Raw genomic sequence first — 15,616 nt, forward strand, 5'->3', positions numbered from 1 at the left:
GACAGGAGGAAGTGTCTCTTAATTAGTTGAGGTAAACTCTTATTTGCATGACTAACATGTTGTTTTTCTAAGAAACTATTGTGATAATTTCTATTAGCAATGTAACTGTGACAGTTTTGTTTTTCAAAGAAATCTATGTCACTATTAGATGTGTAGATGACATTTAGCCTACATTTGGAAGAAATGAGAATCATACAAACTTTATTATGACTTAATACAAATGACCCTAATTAATAGAAGTCAACAAAATAGGAATAAAATACCATTTAGGCCAGAGGGTTTATTTTCTCTAATTTAATTAAATACAAATAAACTATAAATGTAATGTCTATAGCTTCATGTTACTAAAACACTACGATATGATTAAACTGGCCACAAGATTGATATAAAACTAATGGTCAGCACAAGTATTCATGACAGATAAAGCCTTTATGTCATCCATAAATGTGTCATATAGTTGGAGAATCCTCCACTAAGTGGGGAAATTACAGATTCATTACTATTGCTCAATGGAGGAAACTTTTGTTACTTACAAATTCACTAATCAAATCACTTTGCAATAGATGCATTTATACAATGTATACTGGCATTTTGTCTGGTCCTTTTTAGTATATATTATATAGATGTTACTCCCAATGGTACACTTAAGTAAAAATGGGTTACACTTTATTTTAAGGTGTCCTTGTTACAGTGTAATAATGCATATACGTACTGAGTAATATTAATTAACTACATGTACTTACTATATGGATAGGGTTAGGATTAAGTTTTGTTTTAAGGTTACTTGCATGTAATTATGCATAAATAGTTATTATTATAATATTAAGTACATGTAACGTGTAACAAGGACACCTTGAAATAAAGTGTTACCAAAAAATGTTCTTTCTTTGACATGCAAGAGATGACTGTACATCTGTTTTGTGTAGGGAGCAAGTTTTTATGAACAAAAAAGAAAGAAAGAAAAAACACTTTAATAATATTATATAAAAAAAATATATACAATATAAACAATTTTACTTATAAACAATAAGTTTCTTTAGAACGACTCACGTTTGTCTTTTTTTTTTTAAGTAATTTTTTTTTTTGGTTGACAAAAATGTCTATTAAATTGGCCGATTGCCAGAGACGAGCCCTGGTAGCAAGGAAATGTCACGAAATAATCAAATGGCAAAGGTGAGTGCATTTGATGAAACAGGTAATTCTCAGACAGGTGAATGACACAGTGGTAGACAACAACAACCAAAGCGGATCTACAGTGAACACATTCCAGAAAGTAAAGTAGCACAAACACCTCATGATCACTGAAGGAATGAGCTGGTAACTTTGTTTTTCTCTTACAGGTCTTTCCAGATTGCACAAAAGAACATGAATCCAGGAAGGAAGGGAAAATCACACAGGTGGGTAATAACAGGCAAGTAGTGACAAGTGATGTTACATAAATGACTCTGAAGCTTCAAAGTGTGTATGGTATCGAGGAAGCAGTGCAATTTCTAATGAAGCTCTGTGCCGGAGTCACGTGATTGGACAGAAACCGAGGCCTCGCTTTCTGTCCAATCACGTGTGCGTGTCGGAATGTTCGAACCCAAGATCTTACTCTATGGGTAAATTTTCGTTCAGACTTATTCAGTTACATTTTTAAATACCCAGTCATACAAATAATATGAAGAATACAATTTATTTAAGAAAAAAATAATATTTGGCATATAAATCACTATATTATATCATACTTGGTTTAAAGAGGGATTATTTTAGTAAAACAGCTAATTAATTTGAATGGATATTTCTTGTTTTGTTCAAAAAGTGATACTAAGACATCATCGTAACATTAAGCTTATAAATGCTCTTTGTTCTGACTCTTTTCTTCTTGTAGGGGTTTTCTAGTCTTCTCTATTTAGTTATATCTATTGAGATAGCTTGAAAAATACCAAATAAGTTTTTAACTAAAAGAAGTGTTTTACAAAGTATTACATAGAATTTATCCAGTTCAGCATGTTCTGGAAAGATTTCGACTAAACATTGAATTTACTTGTGAATTTTGTGGACAAGAAAAAGAACTTGCATTTGAATTTGAAAACTGGGATGTGCAATCAAAGTGTATTTGATGTGTCTTTTTATTTTCAGAATGATATACAGAAAAGAACAACATATTATTCAGTAATTAATTTTAAAGTATTATATACAAAGGAAAAAAAAGAGTGGGCTCTTTGCAATCCAAACTTTTCACATTATATTACTGAGTTGAAATGATATGTGCCCTCTACTAATATTGGCAGCCTTGGTAAATATGAGCAAAGGTGGCTGAGAATAATAAAACTGCATCATTTACCTTTTTGATCTTTCATAAAAAATAAATAAATAAATCACAAAATTCTAACCTTTCATTGAAGTAAAACTATTGAACGTGGGGGGAAACTCACATTATGAAATAAATGTTTTTCTCCAATGCATGTTGGCAACAAGTATTGACACACCTGGAAATTCTTATGAGTAGAATTACTCTGAAATATGTTCCCATTTATATTTACTTTGTATTTTTTATTTTAGCACATCAGGGTGACTAGAAGCATGAAACTGTCCAACTATGACTTCCTGTTCCAGAGGATTATAATAATGAGGAACACAAAAGCCAAATTCCCTTAATCATCCATCACAATGAGAAAAACCAAAGAATATAGTTCTGATGTGCAGAACAAGAGCTTCACACAGTAGAAAGTGGCTGTAAGGAAATAGCATTGATGATCCCCATTTCCTCCATCAGGGCAAAAATTAAGAATATCCAATCAACGAAAAATATAAAAAATCTGCCAGGAAGATGACAGTCTATATCATCCTAATGCACGGTGAAGAGGAGAGTTTCAGTTGGACAAGTTGGGACAACTTCAAACAAGACTGGCTTCAATGGTCAGATGTAACAAAAAGAAAAGAAAAGAAAAGAAAAGAAAGAGCTATTTGGCAGCAAACCCATCAGATGGAGGACACTGTACAAACCCCTTGGAACAAACTAAGAAGATATAGCACTGAAAACATGTAATTCTTTAGCAGCACTGAAATGTATGTCATTTGATTTTTATTTTATTTTTTGGAGCAGATATATCTGGTTTCTGCTTCACTGCCATAAACGCCACACGGCTTTAAATTGTAGGTGAACCCGCAGGTGGCGCTGTTTCCCAACATATATTGTGGTGGCTATTTAAAACTAATCTTAATAGAAGTGATGAAGGACTTTAAAAGTCTGACAATAATCAGTGTTGGTTACTTCCGTAAATTTAACCACGCCTGGTTTAAATGTTTGAAAATGAATAACAGTTAAAAACATTCATTAGAAATTTAGAAAAATAACCAGAAAGTAAGCAAATGTAATCAGTTACATACCTTAAAATATTGAAAAGTAATTGAAATAGTTACACTACTTATTATTACATTTTAAATAGGGTTGTCATCTGTAATCTATTACATTTTCAAAGTAACCTTCCCAACACTGGTTTAAAGTGAGTACATGTCAGTGATGGGTCTAACTTAAATATGTGTATAAACTTCAGGATGTGGTGCATTTCTGGAAATAATCACTTTGGATCTAGAATAAACTGCTTTCAAAATATGGCTCTCCCTAAATTACTTCTTATGTGTGAGTGAATGACTGGCCATGCATCCAGATTCCAGTGTGTTTTTCCCGTCGGTGGCTAAAGACATGATTAATAGAACAAAATAAAATGAAAAAATAAAAATAGAAACGTACAGAACTGGGCTAATAGGACTCAGGGAAATACAAATTCATAAAAAGTTAAATGGCCAGTTTTCACAAACAATACCTATTTAAAGGGGGGGGGGGGGGGGTTATGATCATTAAAAGGGGTGAGCCAACTTACCCTATGACTGTTTGGCTTAAATTACCCCACTCCTACCAATTTACCAAACTTGTATCATCCAGCAGTTTAGATCTAACACCATTCCAACAGTATAGACTCCAGGGGCGTAGTCATCTTTTCAGAAGTGAGGGGGACAGAAATGATATATATAATATATATATAACATTACTATATAACATTTCTGTAATCTATATAGCCTAGGCAACAGTTTTTGAGCAGTAAAATTTGTAATGTTTTTAAAGAAGTCTCTCCTGCTCACCAATCCTGCATTTATTTGATAAAAAAAAAAACAGCAAAAGCAGTGATAAAGTGAAATATTTTTACTATTTCAAATAACTGTTTTCTATTTTCCTATTTTAAAAAGTAATTTGTTCCTGTGATCAAAGGTGAATGTTCAGCATCATTACTCCAGTCTTCAGTGTCACATCCTTAAGAAATCATTCTGATATACTGATTTGCTGATTAATCCAAAGATCAGCATTTATGTGAAATAAAAAGCTTTTGCAACATTACACACTATATCATTAAAAAGCTTAGAGTCAGTATACATTTATCTATCAAGGATTCTTTAAATTGATCAAAAGTGATGATAAAGACTTAGTTTTACAAAATATATCTATTTCAGATAAATGCTGTTGTTCTGAACTTTCTATTCATCAAAGAAACCTGAAAAAACTATACTCAGCTGTTTTCAACATTATCAATTTTTTCCTTTTCTTTGAGCAGCAAATCTGAATATCAGAATTATTTCTGAAGGATCATGTGACTGGAGTAATGATGCTAAAAAATACACATTGCAATCTCAAACAGTTTTTTCAAACAGGCTAGTTAAAAATATTACAAAATGTTACTGTATATTGCTGTAGCCTACTTTGTATCAAATAAAATCAGTCTTGGTGAGCAGAATCGACTTCTTTAAACAACATTAACAAGCTTACTGTTAAAAAACTTCTGACTGGTCATGGATACTAAAGGCAACTTTCATTTTTCTCTCATTTCGAGCTTTTAATTGGCTTAGAAATCTATAACTGCTGGACAAGAACAAATAATAATGATTTGTTCATATACTAGAAACTATACATTTTTATAGCTACATTATAAGGCAGAATATTTTCTATACTGTAATAAATGCTATGTCAATCAGCACTGCATTGTTCATATGCTTTATTTATCATCTGCTAGAGATATCTTGAAAAATCTTATATTGTCTTTTTGAGTTTAATTCTGGTGTTTCCAAATGTTTCTGTTTTTCTGTGTAAGCAACTGTTTTCATACAGCGATAGTTGGACACTGTTGTCCATATTAGGAATTTCCTGTTATGACTTTCTGCTTGAGAGTGCCCTCCGAGTATGAATGAAACACACACACACACACAGTGGTGTAACAAGCCAACACCGGGCCCTTAAGCAGGATTATCAAGGCGGGCCCCCCTACTACAACACGTGATGACGCTACGCGCACCAAAAAAAAAAAAAAAAACTGCTGGTGTCGGCGCACCATAATAACACATTGTTACTGTTACTGTCACTGCTATATACACATAGGCATAGGTCCAAAAACATAAAAAGGATGCTCACTTACATTATAGCTGCATTTTCCGGGCTTTCCTCTGTGCGAAGTTGTCAATCATATCCTTAAAGGGGGGGTGAAATGCTCGTTTTCACTCAATATCCTGATCATCTTGAGTACCTATAGAGTAGTACTGCATCCTTCATAACTCCAAAAAGTCTTTAGTTTTATTATATTCATAAGAGAAAGATAGTCTGTACCGATTTTTCCCGGAAAAACACGACCGGCTGGAGGCTGCATTATCCTTAAGAAATAAACGATGTGCAAATCCGGCGTCAAACTGGGCCTTGTTTGTAAAACAAGCATCTTCGAAATGCAGGAACAAACAAAAACACTTGCACAACTCCGTTGATGCTCTGTAAAAATAAACTCCATCCACTGGTCCCTTAATGCTGTTTTTTTTGGTAATCTGTGCAGGGTTGTCTTGCCCTGGCAACCAAAAACACACTTCTTTTGTGACATTTCGCGACGCTCTTGCTCTGATCAGTGAATGCCTGTGCTCTCAGTGCTCTGCTATACGGGAGCGCGCGCTCTTCCGGCAGAAGTGCCCTTATAAGGAAATTCCTCTCCATCTAACGTCACACAGAGCCATACTCTTTGAAACTTTGTCCATGTTTAGCATGGGAATCCAACTCTTTAACAGTGTAAAAAACTCAGTATGCATGAGATAGCATTTCACCCCCCCTTTAAGGTCCAGATTGCGCGCACGGGCATTCTCAATTGACAGTATGGCAAGTCCAGAGAGACGACTCTGTCCCATTGAGCTCCTGAGATAGCTTTTTATCAGTTTTAATTTTGAAAAAAGAACGCTCTGCAGAGGCCACTGTCACTGGGATGGTCAGAAAAATCATGAAAGCAGTGCAAACCACTTTTGTGTTTATAATTTGATGACTCCACGTCTGTCTCAAGTTCAACGTTTTTTACTGTTTTGCACGCAATGCCATGTTCACCCGGGGATTCCCCAGTTCCAATCAGAAACAAATTACACCAAATTCATCATTGTTCGTTTCAAACATTTATTTAATTTTCAGTCAAATATGCTGTTGTCATTATTCAAATCAATTCGCAAAAAATTTAAATGCGATCAAAGTAAAAGTAGTCAAATGCGATAGGGGGACCCGGCTGTCAAATCTTCCAGTAACGCCGGCGGGCCCCTGATTGGTCCGGGCCCGTAAGCAACCGCTTACCCTGCTTACGGATAGTTACGCTTGTGCACACACACACACTGCAGGAGAGTTAAGCACTCTGTGATGTCTATCTCGCTGTATGCTGGGTCCGAATAAAATATCAGGTCATACGCAGACTATCCTGTCTCTTTGAGTTTAAATCTATATTTATTTACACCAGCTCTTGAAAACCTCTATGCAAACCAGGCGGCAAGGATGTCGACAGGAAGTTGAAGTCGGCTGCGTGCTGCCATCTTGTAGCAGAACTTCACTTGCGTTAGCATTCCCATTGACTCCAATTCATTTTGGCGTCACTTTGACAGCGAATAACTTTACATCTGAGGCGTTTAAAGACTCCGTTTGTCCATTGTTTATTTCTAAAGAAACACGACAATGTATAAAGGGCTCCATTACCTTCTATGTTACATTATGGCCCCGTAGAAACAGTTTTTGTAAAAATTAGGCTAACGATTGCATCATAACCACTCGTCTCTCTGTCGCATTACCGAACAGACAGGAGGAGAAGCTCGCAGGCAATTAACTTAATATGGCGTACTGGCGTTACATTTTAAAATACCATACAAAATAATTAATCAGAATACTTACTCCTGCTCACTCACGCCAAAGAACTCCCCGCTCAAGCTCGCCGTCTCTGCAAGATTAACGATGGCAGTTTGCACGCACAGCTACTAGAAGATCTACATCTGTCAGACAGGTTACTGATGTCGTCAAGCTTCGTTTGAGTCTGCGCGTCAGAAACGGAAGTGCTAAAAAACGCTAAAAATGGGATTCACTTCCATTTCTTTTACTGTCTATGATGCAAACACATTTGACCAAAAGAGTGCGGGTGAAGAATTTCCGTGATATCAAAAGTGAGGGGGACACGTCCCCCTCGTCCCCAGCGTAATCTACGCCCCTGATAGACTCATATTTTAACTTCCTGCACAAACACATATAGCTGTAATTGTTCAGATACAAGAAGCATGAGTCCTTCAACATAAAAAAATATATTATTCCATGAGCCTCTCTCCATCACAGGAAGAGTAAAATGAATAACTCTTCAAATAAACTTATGGTCCCATCCCCAATTTTTTAAGGTTGCCTAAAAACAAGCTCAGCTTCCCCACAGACTCAAATCACCCGCTCTCCCTTCTATATCCTGGTCCACTAAACATCTAGCTTGTTCAAAAGACACTGTTACAAATTAATAAACAGGATTTACCACAAGGGGTTGTACTTGCTATCTCTTGATTAGAGACACAAGTCAGGACAGAAGTGCTAAAATGTAGACCAGAGAGAAGCTTTCACATCTGAATTAAGCAGTTGTTCTTGAGTGCACTCACTGTAAACCCAGATTTTGTTTCTAATTAAACTTGCGAGTGATCATTACTTATTCTTTTAAGTTTAGTAAAAACCGGCTATCATTACTAAACAACATTAGTTGTTTGTACTATTTAGCTGAAAAATTAATTGCACTAATCAGGTTTAGCAGAGATTACTTGGTATGTTTAATTTTATAAGGAAGGGGAGGGGGCTAATTCAAAAACCTGCCTGGTCACGTGAATAGACCACTGTCTAACGTGCGTCCTACACCTGGCGGGACGAGCACAGGCCTCGGCAGCAGACGGTACCCCCTGACTGGAAGCAACCTAACTCCAAGTGGAATGGTTAGTATGTAAAATAACTATTGTAGCCTAGTTATCTTTGTTGGACTTTTTAAACCCAAAAGCTTGCAGATAATTTGTTGACGCAGCTTTTTTCCGTCTAATGTTACTTGTGCACAATGAACTTGTGCATTGTGTTAATACACTAACAATAGCTAACTAACGTTACTCAAAATAGTGTCAGATGAATGTCTCACATACCGGCGAGTTTGCTCGACTGTATCATTTAATATAAATGTAATTTTACACAATAGAAAAGCGACTCAACCACTGTCGGGGCAAAGGAGTCTTAGTACTCGCTCCCTCTCACTCACTCTCAGGCACCGGCAACACACTGGCTGCGTCGCGTGAGTGTTTATATTTAGACTCATATGTTAACAGGTTAGAGTTTACTGCCTGCTAGAAATAGAACCGACGCCAATTTTTCACACGACACGCAAGCGTGTTGGAAGCGTTTCCAGGAAAAATACAAAAGGAAAAGATGTTGTGATTTTGACACAAATACATATTAATAAATGGCATACTGATGTTCGAAAGTCTAAATACAGATAATATTAATATTAAATAATTATTTTCAAATATTGCACCTGTGAATACAGAACGGGATATTTTGTTGAACTGAGTCATTGAGCTAAAATTTTTCCTGTTTCTATTTTTACAGATCCTTGTGGTGTGAGGATGCTGTGGAAGTGTAAGTACTTGGTTTAAAAATTGGTTACCTTTTGAAATATTATCGGTTAAAACACGGAAACTATTGTAGAACTGTCCCATTTCCCTGCTTACACCAAAAATGTGTGTGCACATTCAAATCCATTAATGAACTTAAGGTGCACTTAGCATAGATTCACCAGAAAATCCAGGCTGCACAACTGAGTGAAACTCCTGAAGTAACCTTTCACTGTCAGTCATGTGATTTTTCTGCACCTTGCACAGAAACAGTATTTATCACTCACCTGCGCAGTACACATTTAAAGGTAAATCACAGAGTCCAGTGTCCATATAATGGCTGTAACTTTCACACAAATGTGTATTCTACATTTAATTCACATTCATGGATGTTTTTCAGCACTACTTTGCAGATGGTTTAGTTGCCTTGTATAGTTCAGTTGATCTTAGTTCAGTTTTTTTGTTCAGCAGGATTGTGGGCAAGAACCTCAAGCAGGAATTTTATGAGAGCATCGATCGGCACAATCCTCGTCTCCTCGAGTTATTTCGATCCAAGAGAGGGAATGTTGGATAGTTGTTGACACAGATTTCACAACAGACCAATGTAAGTCCATTCATATTCTATACTTGGCTTTGTTTTTCTCAGGGTTTGTATAAACATCATATCACAATGCTACTCTATTAGTTGTATAATTCAATCCAAACATTGCTTGGTTTTTTTAAGCTTTCTTATAGATCATTTATTTGTTTTTCATTTTAGCTGGCTAACTTGTGGTACTGTGTTTTATTCCCAAAAGACTACAGAGCCAACTGCGATCCGGACACAGGTGCTCAGAGGACTTCCTATCATCCTTGGGGACAACCCCACAAACTTCTTCAAAGCAGGCTTTGTAAGTAAGCTCTTGCTTTCTTATAATTTTTCCATTATTGTTTTTCACCATGACACTCTTATATTGATTAAAGTTGTTTTTCAAATGAGAAATATAATGTAATGATTGTGCTCTTCTGTTATTCTTTATTTAGGAATCAGATGATGATGATTCTTTTCGTGACCTCGACGTTGGGATACTTCTTATTGAGCGTAAAGGTGCTGTGCTCACATCTTCCCAGCATCTCAGTCCAGCCTCGCTGAAAATCATCATTGAGGGATGGACAACATTCCAGATCTGCCAAAAGCAATGTGCATTCTGTTTGGACTCACGTATGCACTCCATATTAACTACCACAAGCATCACGGACACGGACAACACAGACACAACACCGACACGGACAACACACACACAGCAACACAAACACGGACAACACACACACAACACCGACACGGACAACACCCACACACACAACACACAAAGCAACACAGACACGGACAACACAGACACAACACCGACACGGACAACACCCACACACACAACACACACAGCAACACAGACACGGACAACACAGACACAACACCGACACGGACAACACCCACACAGCAACACGGACAACACAGACGCAACACAGACATGGACAACACCCACACAGCAACACGGACAACACAGACACAACACCGACACGGACAACACCAACACACACAGCAACACAGACACGGACAACACAGACGCAACACAGACACGGACAACACAGACGCAACACAGACACGGACAACACAGACACAACACCGACACGGACAACACCCACACAGCAACACGGACAACACAGACACAACACCGACACGGACAACACCCACACAGCAACACGGACAACACAGACGCAACACAGACACAACACCGACACGGACAACACCCACACACGCAACACAGACAAAGACAACACAGACAAAACACCGACACGGACAACACCCACACACACAGCAACACAGACACAACACCGACACGGACAACACCCACACAGCAACACGGACAACACAGACGCAACACAGACACAACACCGACACGGACAACACCCACACACACAACACACACAGCAACACAGACACGGACAACACAGACACAACACCGACACGGACAACACCCACACAGCAACACGGACAACACAGACACAACACCGACACGGACAACACCCACACAGCAACACGGACAACACAGACGCAACACAGACACGGACAACACAGACACAACACCGACACGGACAACACCCACACAGCAACACGGACAACACAGACACAACACCGACACGGACAACACCCACACAGCAACACGGACAACACAGACGCAACACAGACACAACACCGACACGGACAACACCCACACACGCAACACAGACAAAGACAACACAGACAAAACACCGACACGGACAACACCCACACACACAGCAACACAGACACAACACCGACACGGACAACACCCACACACGCAACACAGACACAGACAACACAGACACAACACCGACACGGACAACACCCACACACACAACACACACAGCAACACAGACACGGACAACACAGACACAACACCGACACGGACAACACCCACACACACAACACACACAGCAACACAGACACGGACAACACAGACGCAACACAGACACGGACAACACAGACACAACACCGACACGGACAACACCCACACACGCAACAAAGACACAGACAACACAGACAAAAGACCGACACGGACAACACCCACACACACAGCAACACAGACACAACACTGACACGGACAACACCCACACACACAGCAACACAGACACAACACTGACACGGACAACACCCACACACACAAACAAACATATACGACACCCTCACACAATTGTTTCAATGATTTGAAATGACCTTTTTCAGATTCATCATTTTAGATTGAACTTGTTGATGTTGACCTGATGTTAAGTTTGTCATAAGATTGGCTCTGTTTTACCATTTTTCTTACAAATAAAATGCATGCAGCATTTAGAGGTGTTTCTTTTTTTCCATTCTATTTAATTGAAACAATGTTTTTTAACATTTAAAAAAAAAAATCAAAAGCTAATTAAATTAGAGGAAAATACAGTAATTGCGTTAAATGTTGAGTAGCAATAAGTCAAAAAATATAAATACTAAACTTAGGGATCCATGTTAATACAACTCGACATGTTTAGTTTCAGCTTGTGTAAAAGTTAGGGCTCCATGTTAATACAACTAAACATGTTTAGTTTCAGCTTGTGTAAAAGTTAGGGTTTCATGTTAATACAACTAACCATGTTTAGTTTCAGCTTGTGTAAAAGTGAGGGTTTCATGTTAATACAACTAAACATGTTTAGTTTCAGCTTGTGTAAAAGTTAGGGTTTCATGTTAATACAACTAAACATGTTTAGTTTCAGCTTGTGTAAAAGTTAGGGTTTCATGTTAATACAACTTGACATGTTTAGTTTCAGCTTGTGTAAAAGTTAGGGTTTCATGTTAATACAACTAAACATGTTTAGTTTCAGCTTGTGTAAAAGTTAGGGTTTCATGTTAATACAACTTGACATGTTTAGTTTCAGCTTGTGTAAAAACTAAAGTGGTATAAGGCAACGGGTTTCCTCGAGATTTGCGAGTAAAGTCAACTAATTCGGGTTAAGAGTGCTGATATAGTGATGCATGCTTCTGTTGTTTCTAACGCAAGGTGACACCTGTCTGGAAAAGACTGTGTGTGTGTGTGTGTGTGTCTGTGTGTCTGTGTGTGTTTGTCTGTGTGTGGCTTCTCCTTGTTTTTGCAGACAAGAGATGCTTTACACCAACAGTATCCAAATGTTGAAAAGCAGCAAAAGGCCATTTTAGAGCTTTCTGAGTGCACTCTGCATCTGGGTGGTTTCATATGACAATCAACAAAATATTGATTGCTGTTGCTTTTTGAAGTGTGTCATTACCCTTGATCAGATTCATAGACTATTAAGATCTTGTTTCAAAGACCATTCGAACATTCTTGTTTCAAAGAAGATTTGTCCATCTCTCTAACCAGGTGCCAGCCCTAAGCTAAACTGTTGCTGCAACACTGTAGATATCTACTTTTATGTAATATCTACTTTTGAGGTATAAAAAACATTAGTCTGTTTACTTGTACGTTGGTCAGAAACGGGGGAAGTCAGGGCCTAGTGGTTAGAGCGTTTGACTACTAACCCTAGGGTTGTGGGTTTGAATCTTGGGCCAGCAATACCATGACTTTTAGGTGCCCTTAAACAAGGAACTGAACCCCTAACTGCTCCCCGGGTGCCGCAGCATGAATGGATGCCCACTGCTCCGTGTGTGTGTGTGTGTGTTCACTGCTCTGTGTGTGTGCACTTTGGATGGGTTAAATGCAGAGCATGAATTCTGAGTATGGGTCACCATACTTGGCTGAATGTCACGTCACTTTTCAAACAGCTAGAGAAGAAGAACCGACTGCAAACCACACACTTACAAACGTTACATGTTACATGTTTTCTTGCCATGCACAAGGACAGATTCTTGCTCATTTAACATAATCCTATTTTAATGGACACTTAACTCTGATTCCAGACATCCAGAACAAGTCTTCAAGTGAACAATATAAAGGTACTGACACCAAGATCTAGTTTAAATCCAGCAATTAAATGTAATGGGGAGAGGTAGCATTGGTAGTGGCTCCATATTAGGCTTGTTTGGGACTACAAATGTGTTGGACTACAGATCCCAGTCGTGGAAAAAAAAGATGGAAATCAAACTTAAACTTTCTGGTCTTTCTCTTTGTGGGACCTTGTGTTAAGCAGGGGAAGCTGTGTGGTATGTTTCAATGCTGTGTGATAATGAAACTAGTCGTTGCCTTGCTAACATTATTAAAGTAAACTGTGGAGGTAAGGGTTGTGACTCTCATGGTTATAGTTAGTGTGTTCAGTTTTAACGTGTGTTTGTTTGTTTTTTATAGTGTGCTAAAAGGATATATACTGGTGGGTGCCTCAAAGAAGAGTAGATTTATTCATTAACACAGGTACTGATTCTAACTGAATTATTGGAGTATGTGAAGTTTTTATTATTATTATTATTATTATTATTATTATTATTATTGTGTTAAGTGTTTTTAAATCTAATATTTTAAAGGGGCAATCATGAATAGTATTTTCTTTGTTTTTACAGATGATGCATGATTACCATTTACTTTTATCTAAAATATTGGTGGCTTGATGTTGAATTGTAAGATATGACTTTTAAAACTGTACACTGTGATGAAATGGCTTGAATTTATTGTGGGACTGTGATTTGTGTTTTTGTTTTGTTTTTGTTTTTTAACCAACGACGGAGGGGTTCCCATTCTTGTACCCATGGTTGACTCATTTTAAGGTGATGGGGCACAATTTGTAATGGTTTGAGTCAAGTGAGTGTTGGGCTTTTCTTTTACACTTGTAGTGTTATTTGGTTTTGTGCTGTGACTGAGTATATTTTTGCAGTGGAATTGCCATTGTATAGGATTGGGGAACCCTATGGTATGTAGTGGGTAAAACCTTTGTGTGTGTGTATTTTTTTTTTTTTTTTTTTTTTTTTGTCATTTATTACCATTTGTGTTAAATAAAATTGTTTGTATTTGCAAGGAAACACACTGTGGTTGTTGCCCTTCTTTTACATCTTCCCCATTACTTGTAAGGTCTGGGGAGGGTTACATAAACTTTATTATGTCTTTTTTTTGGTTTAAGTGTTACAAAAAAAAAGGAATGAAAATTTAAAGAAATGTACAATTATTTTACGAAAAAAAATCTGCTTCTTCGCTATTTTTTCAGCTAATAATTAATTTAATGCACTATTAAATTATCAAATCACATCTGTCAGGAGTCTTATGACATGGAACCGATATGTTCTCCTTGTGCTTTTGAATCGCTCTTGCAGTAATTTGATGTCAAACACCGATCGGTCTGTGCAGCGCCACTTCAAAGCCAACACAACTATGGCCAGTAGTTCAACTCGCCAAATGGTTCACCAAATTCATTCAAAACGTGGTTTAAGAAATGAAATTCTGCTGTGGGTTGCTCAGAGATGAACAGTTCTGATTTGTCTTTATCTTCTGGTTGGCAAAATTGAGAAAAACAGGCAACATTGTGTCACTCAAATAACACAATATTAACTTCTTAATGAACTGTTCTATAAGACGAGCATCACATTTGTACAAGTTTGATATTGCACTTAGCCTACTTAGAAATATGTGATATTTCTTAACTATGTGATGTAAATATGATACACAATCTCAAAAGGGCATTTTGCCCCATATCTTGAATTTTAGGGATATTCTCTAGGCTCCATCATGCAGTAAGTTGTTGCTCTTCCCATATTAATCATCAATCGACTTTATGAAATGGCAGATGACCCACATAGGTAAGTAATGTTTTCCCATTAAGGACATATAATATAACTCAGCCTCATTTGATTTACTGCATCCCATTTAAGATGTGCCACTGTGAGCCTCTGTGATCAGGAGTGAGCTGTCAGCTCCGCTCGCCTGAATGCCTGCAGCTGAACCGGCTGTGGACTCAGCTGATGACAGGGAAGTCATTTAGCTCCAGTGACAGGCCTGAGAGAGGGAGAGCTTGAGACGGCCCTAAAACCAGCGCTCACAATGGAGAGAATAGAGGCGCTCATGAAGGGATGCTTTGTGTGTCGGGGAGGATGAGTACTCCTGGTCTCACACCCATAGATCCGGTGCGATCGCATCATGCATATCACCGACGTGTCTCTACAACCAACTATATTCAGTCTTTCATCTCACTTCTCATGCAGGAAGAACCTCAG

The 15,616-nt window shown here is 37.9% G+C and overlaps 1 long non-coding RNA gene across 1 annotated transcript; it reads left to right on the plus strand.

Annotated features, from left to right (window-relative positions):
• The first annotated feature begins 8,037 nt into the window (after positions 1–8,037).
• On the plus strand, positions 8,038–10,170 carry LOC113054813 (uncharacterized). Its single transcript, XR_003277438.1, has 5 exons — positions 8,038–8,268; positions 8,927–8,956; positions 9,403–9,535; positions 9,729–9,821; positions 9,955–10,170. It is a non-coding gene; the product is annotated as an uncharacterized LOC113054813 (long non-coding RNA).
• Positions 10,171–15,616: the final 5,446 nt, after the last annotated feature.

The sequence above is a fragment of the Carassius auratus genome, chromosome 35 (genome assembly GCF_003368295.1).
Source record: "Carassius auratus strain Wakin chromosome 35, ASM336829v1, whole genome shotgun sequence".
Lineage (NCBI taxonomy): Eukaryota > Metazoa > Chordata > Actinopteri > Cypriniformes > Cyprinidae > Carassius > Carassius auratus.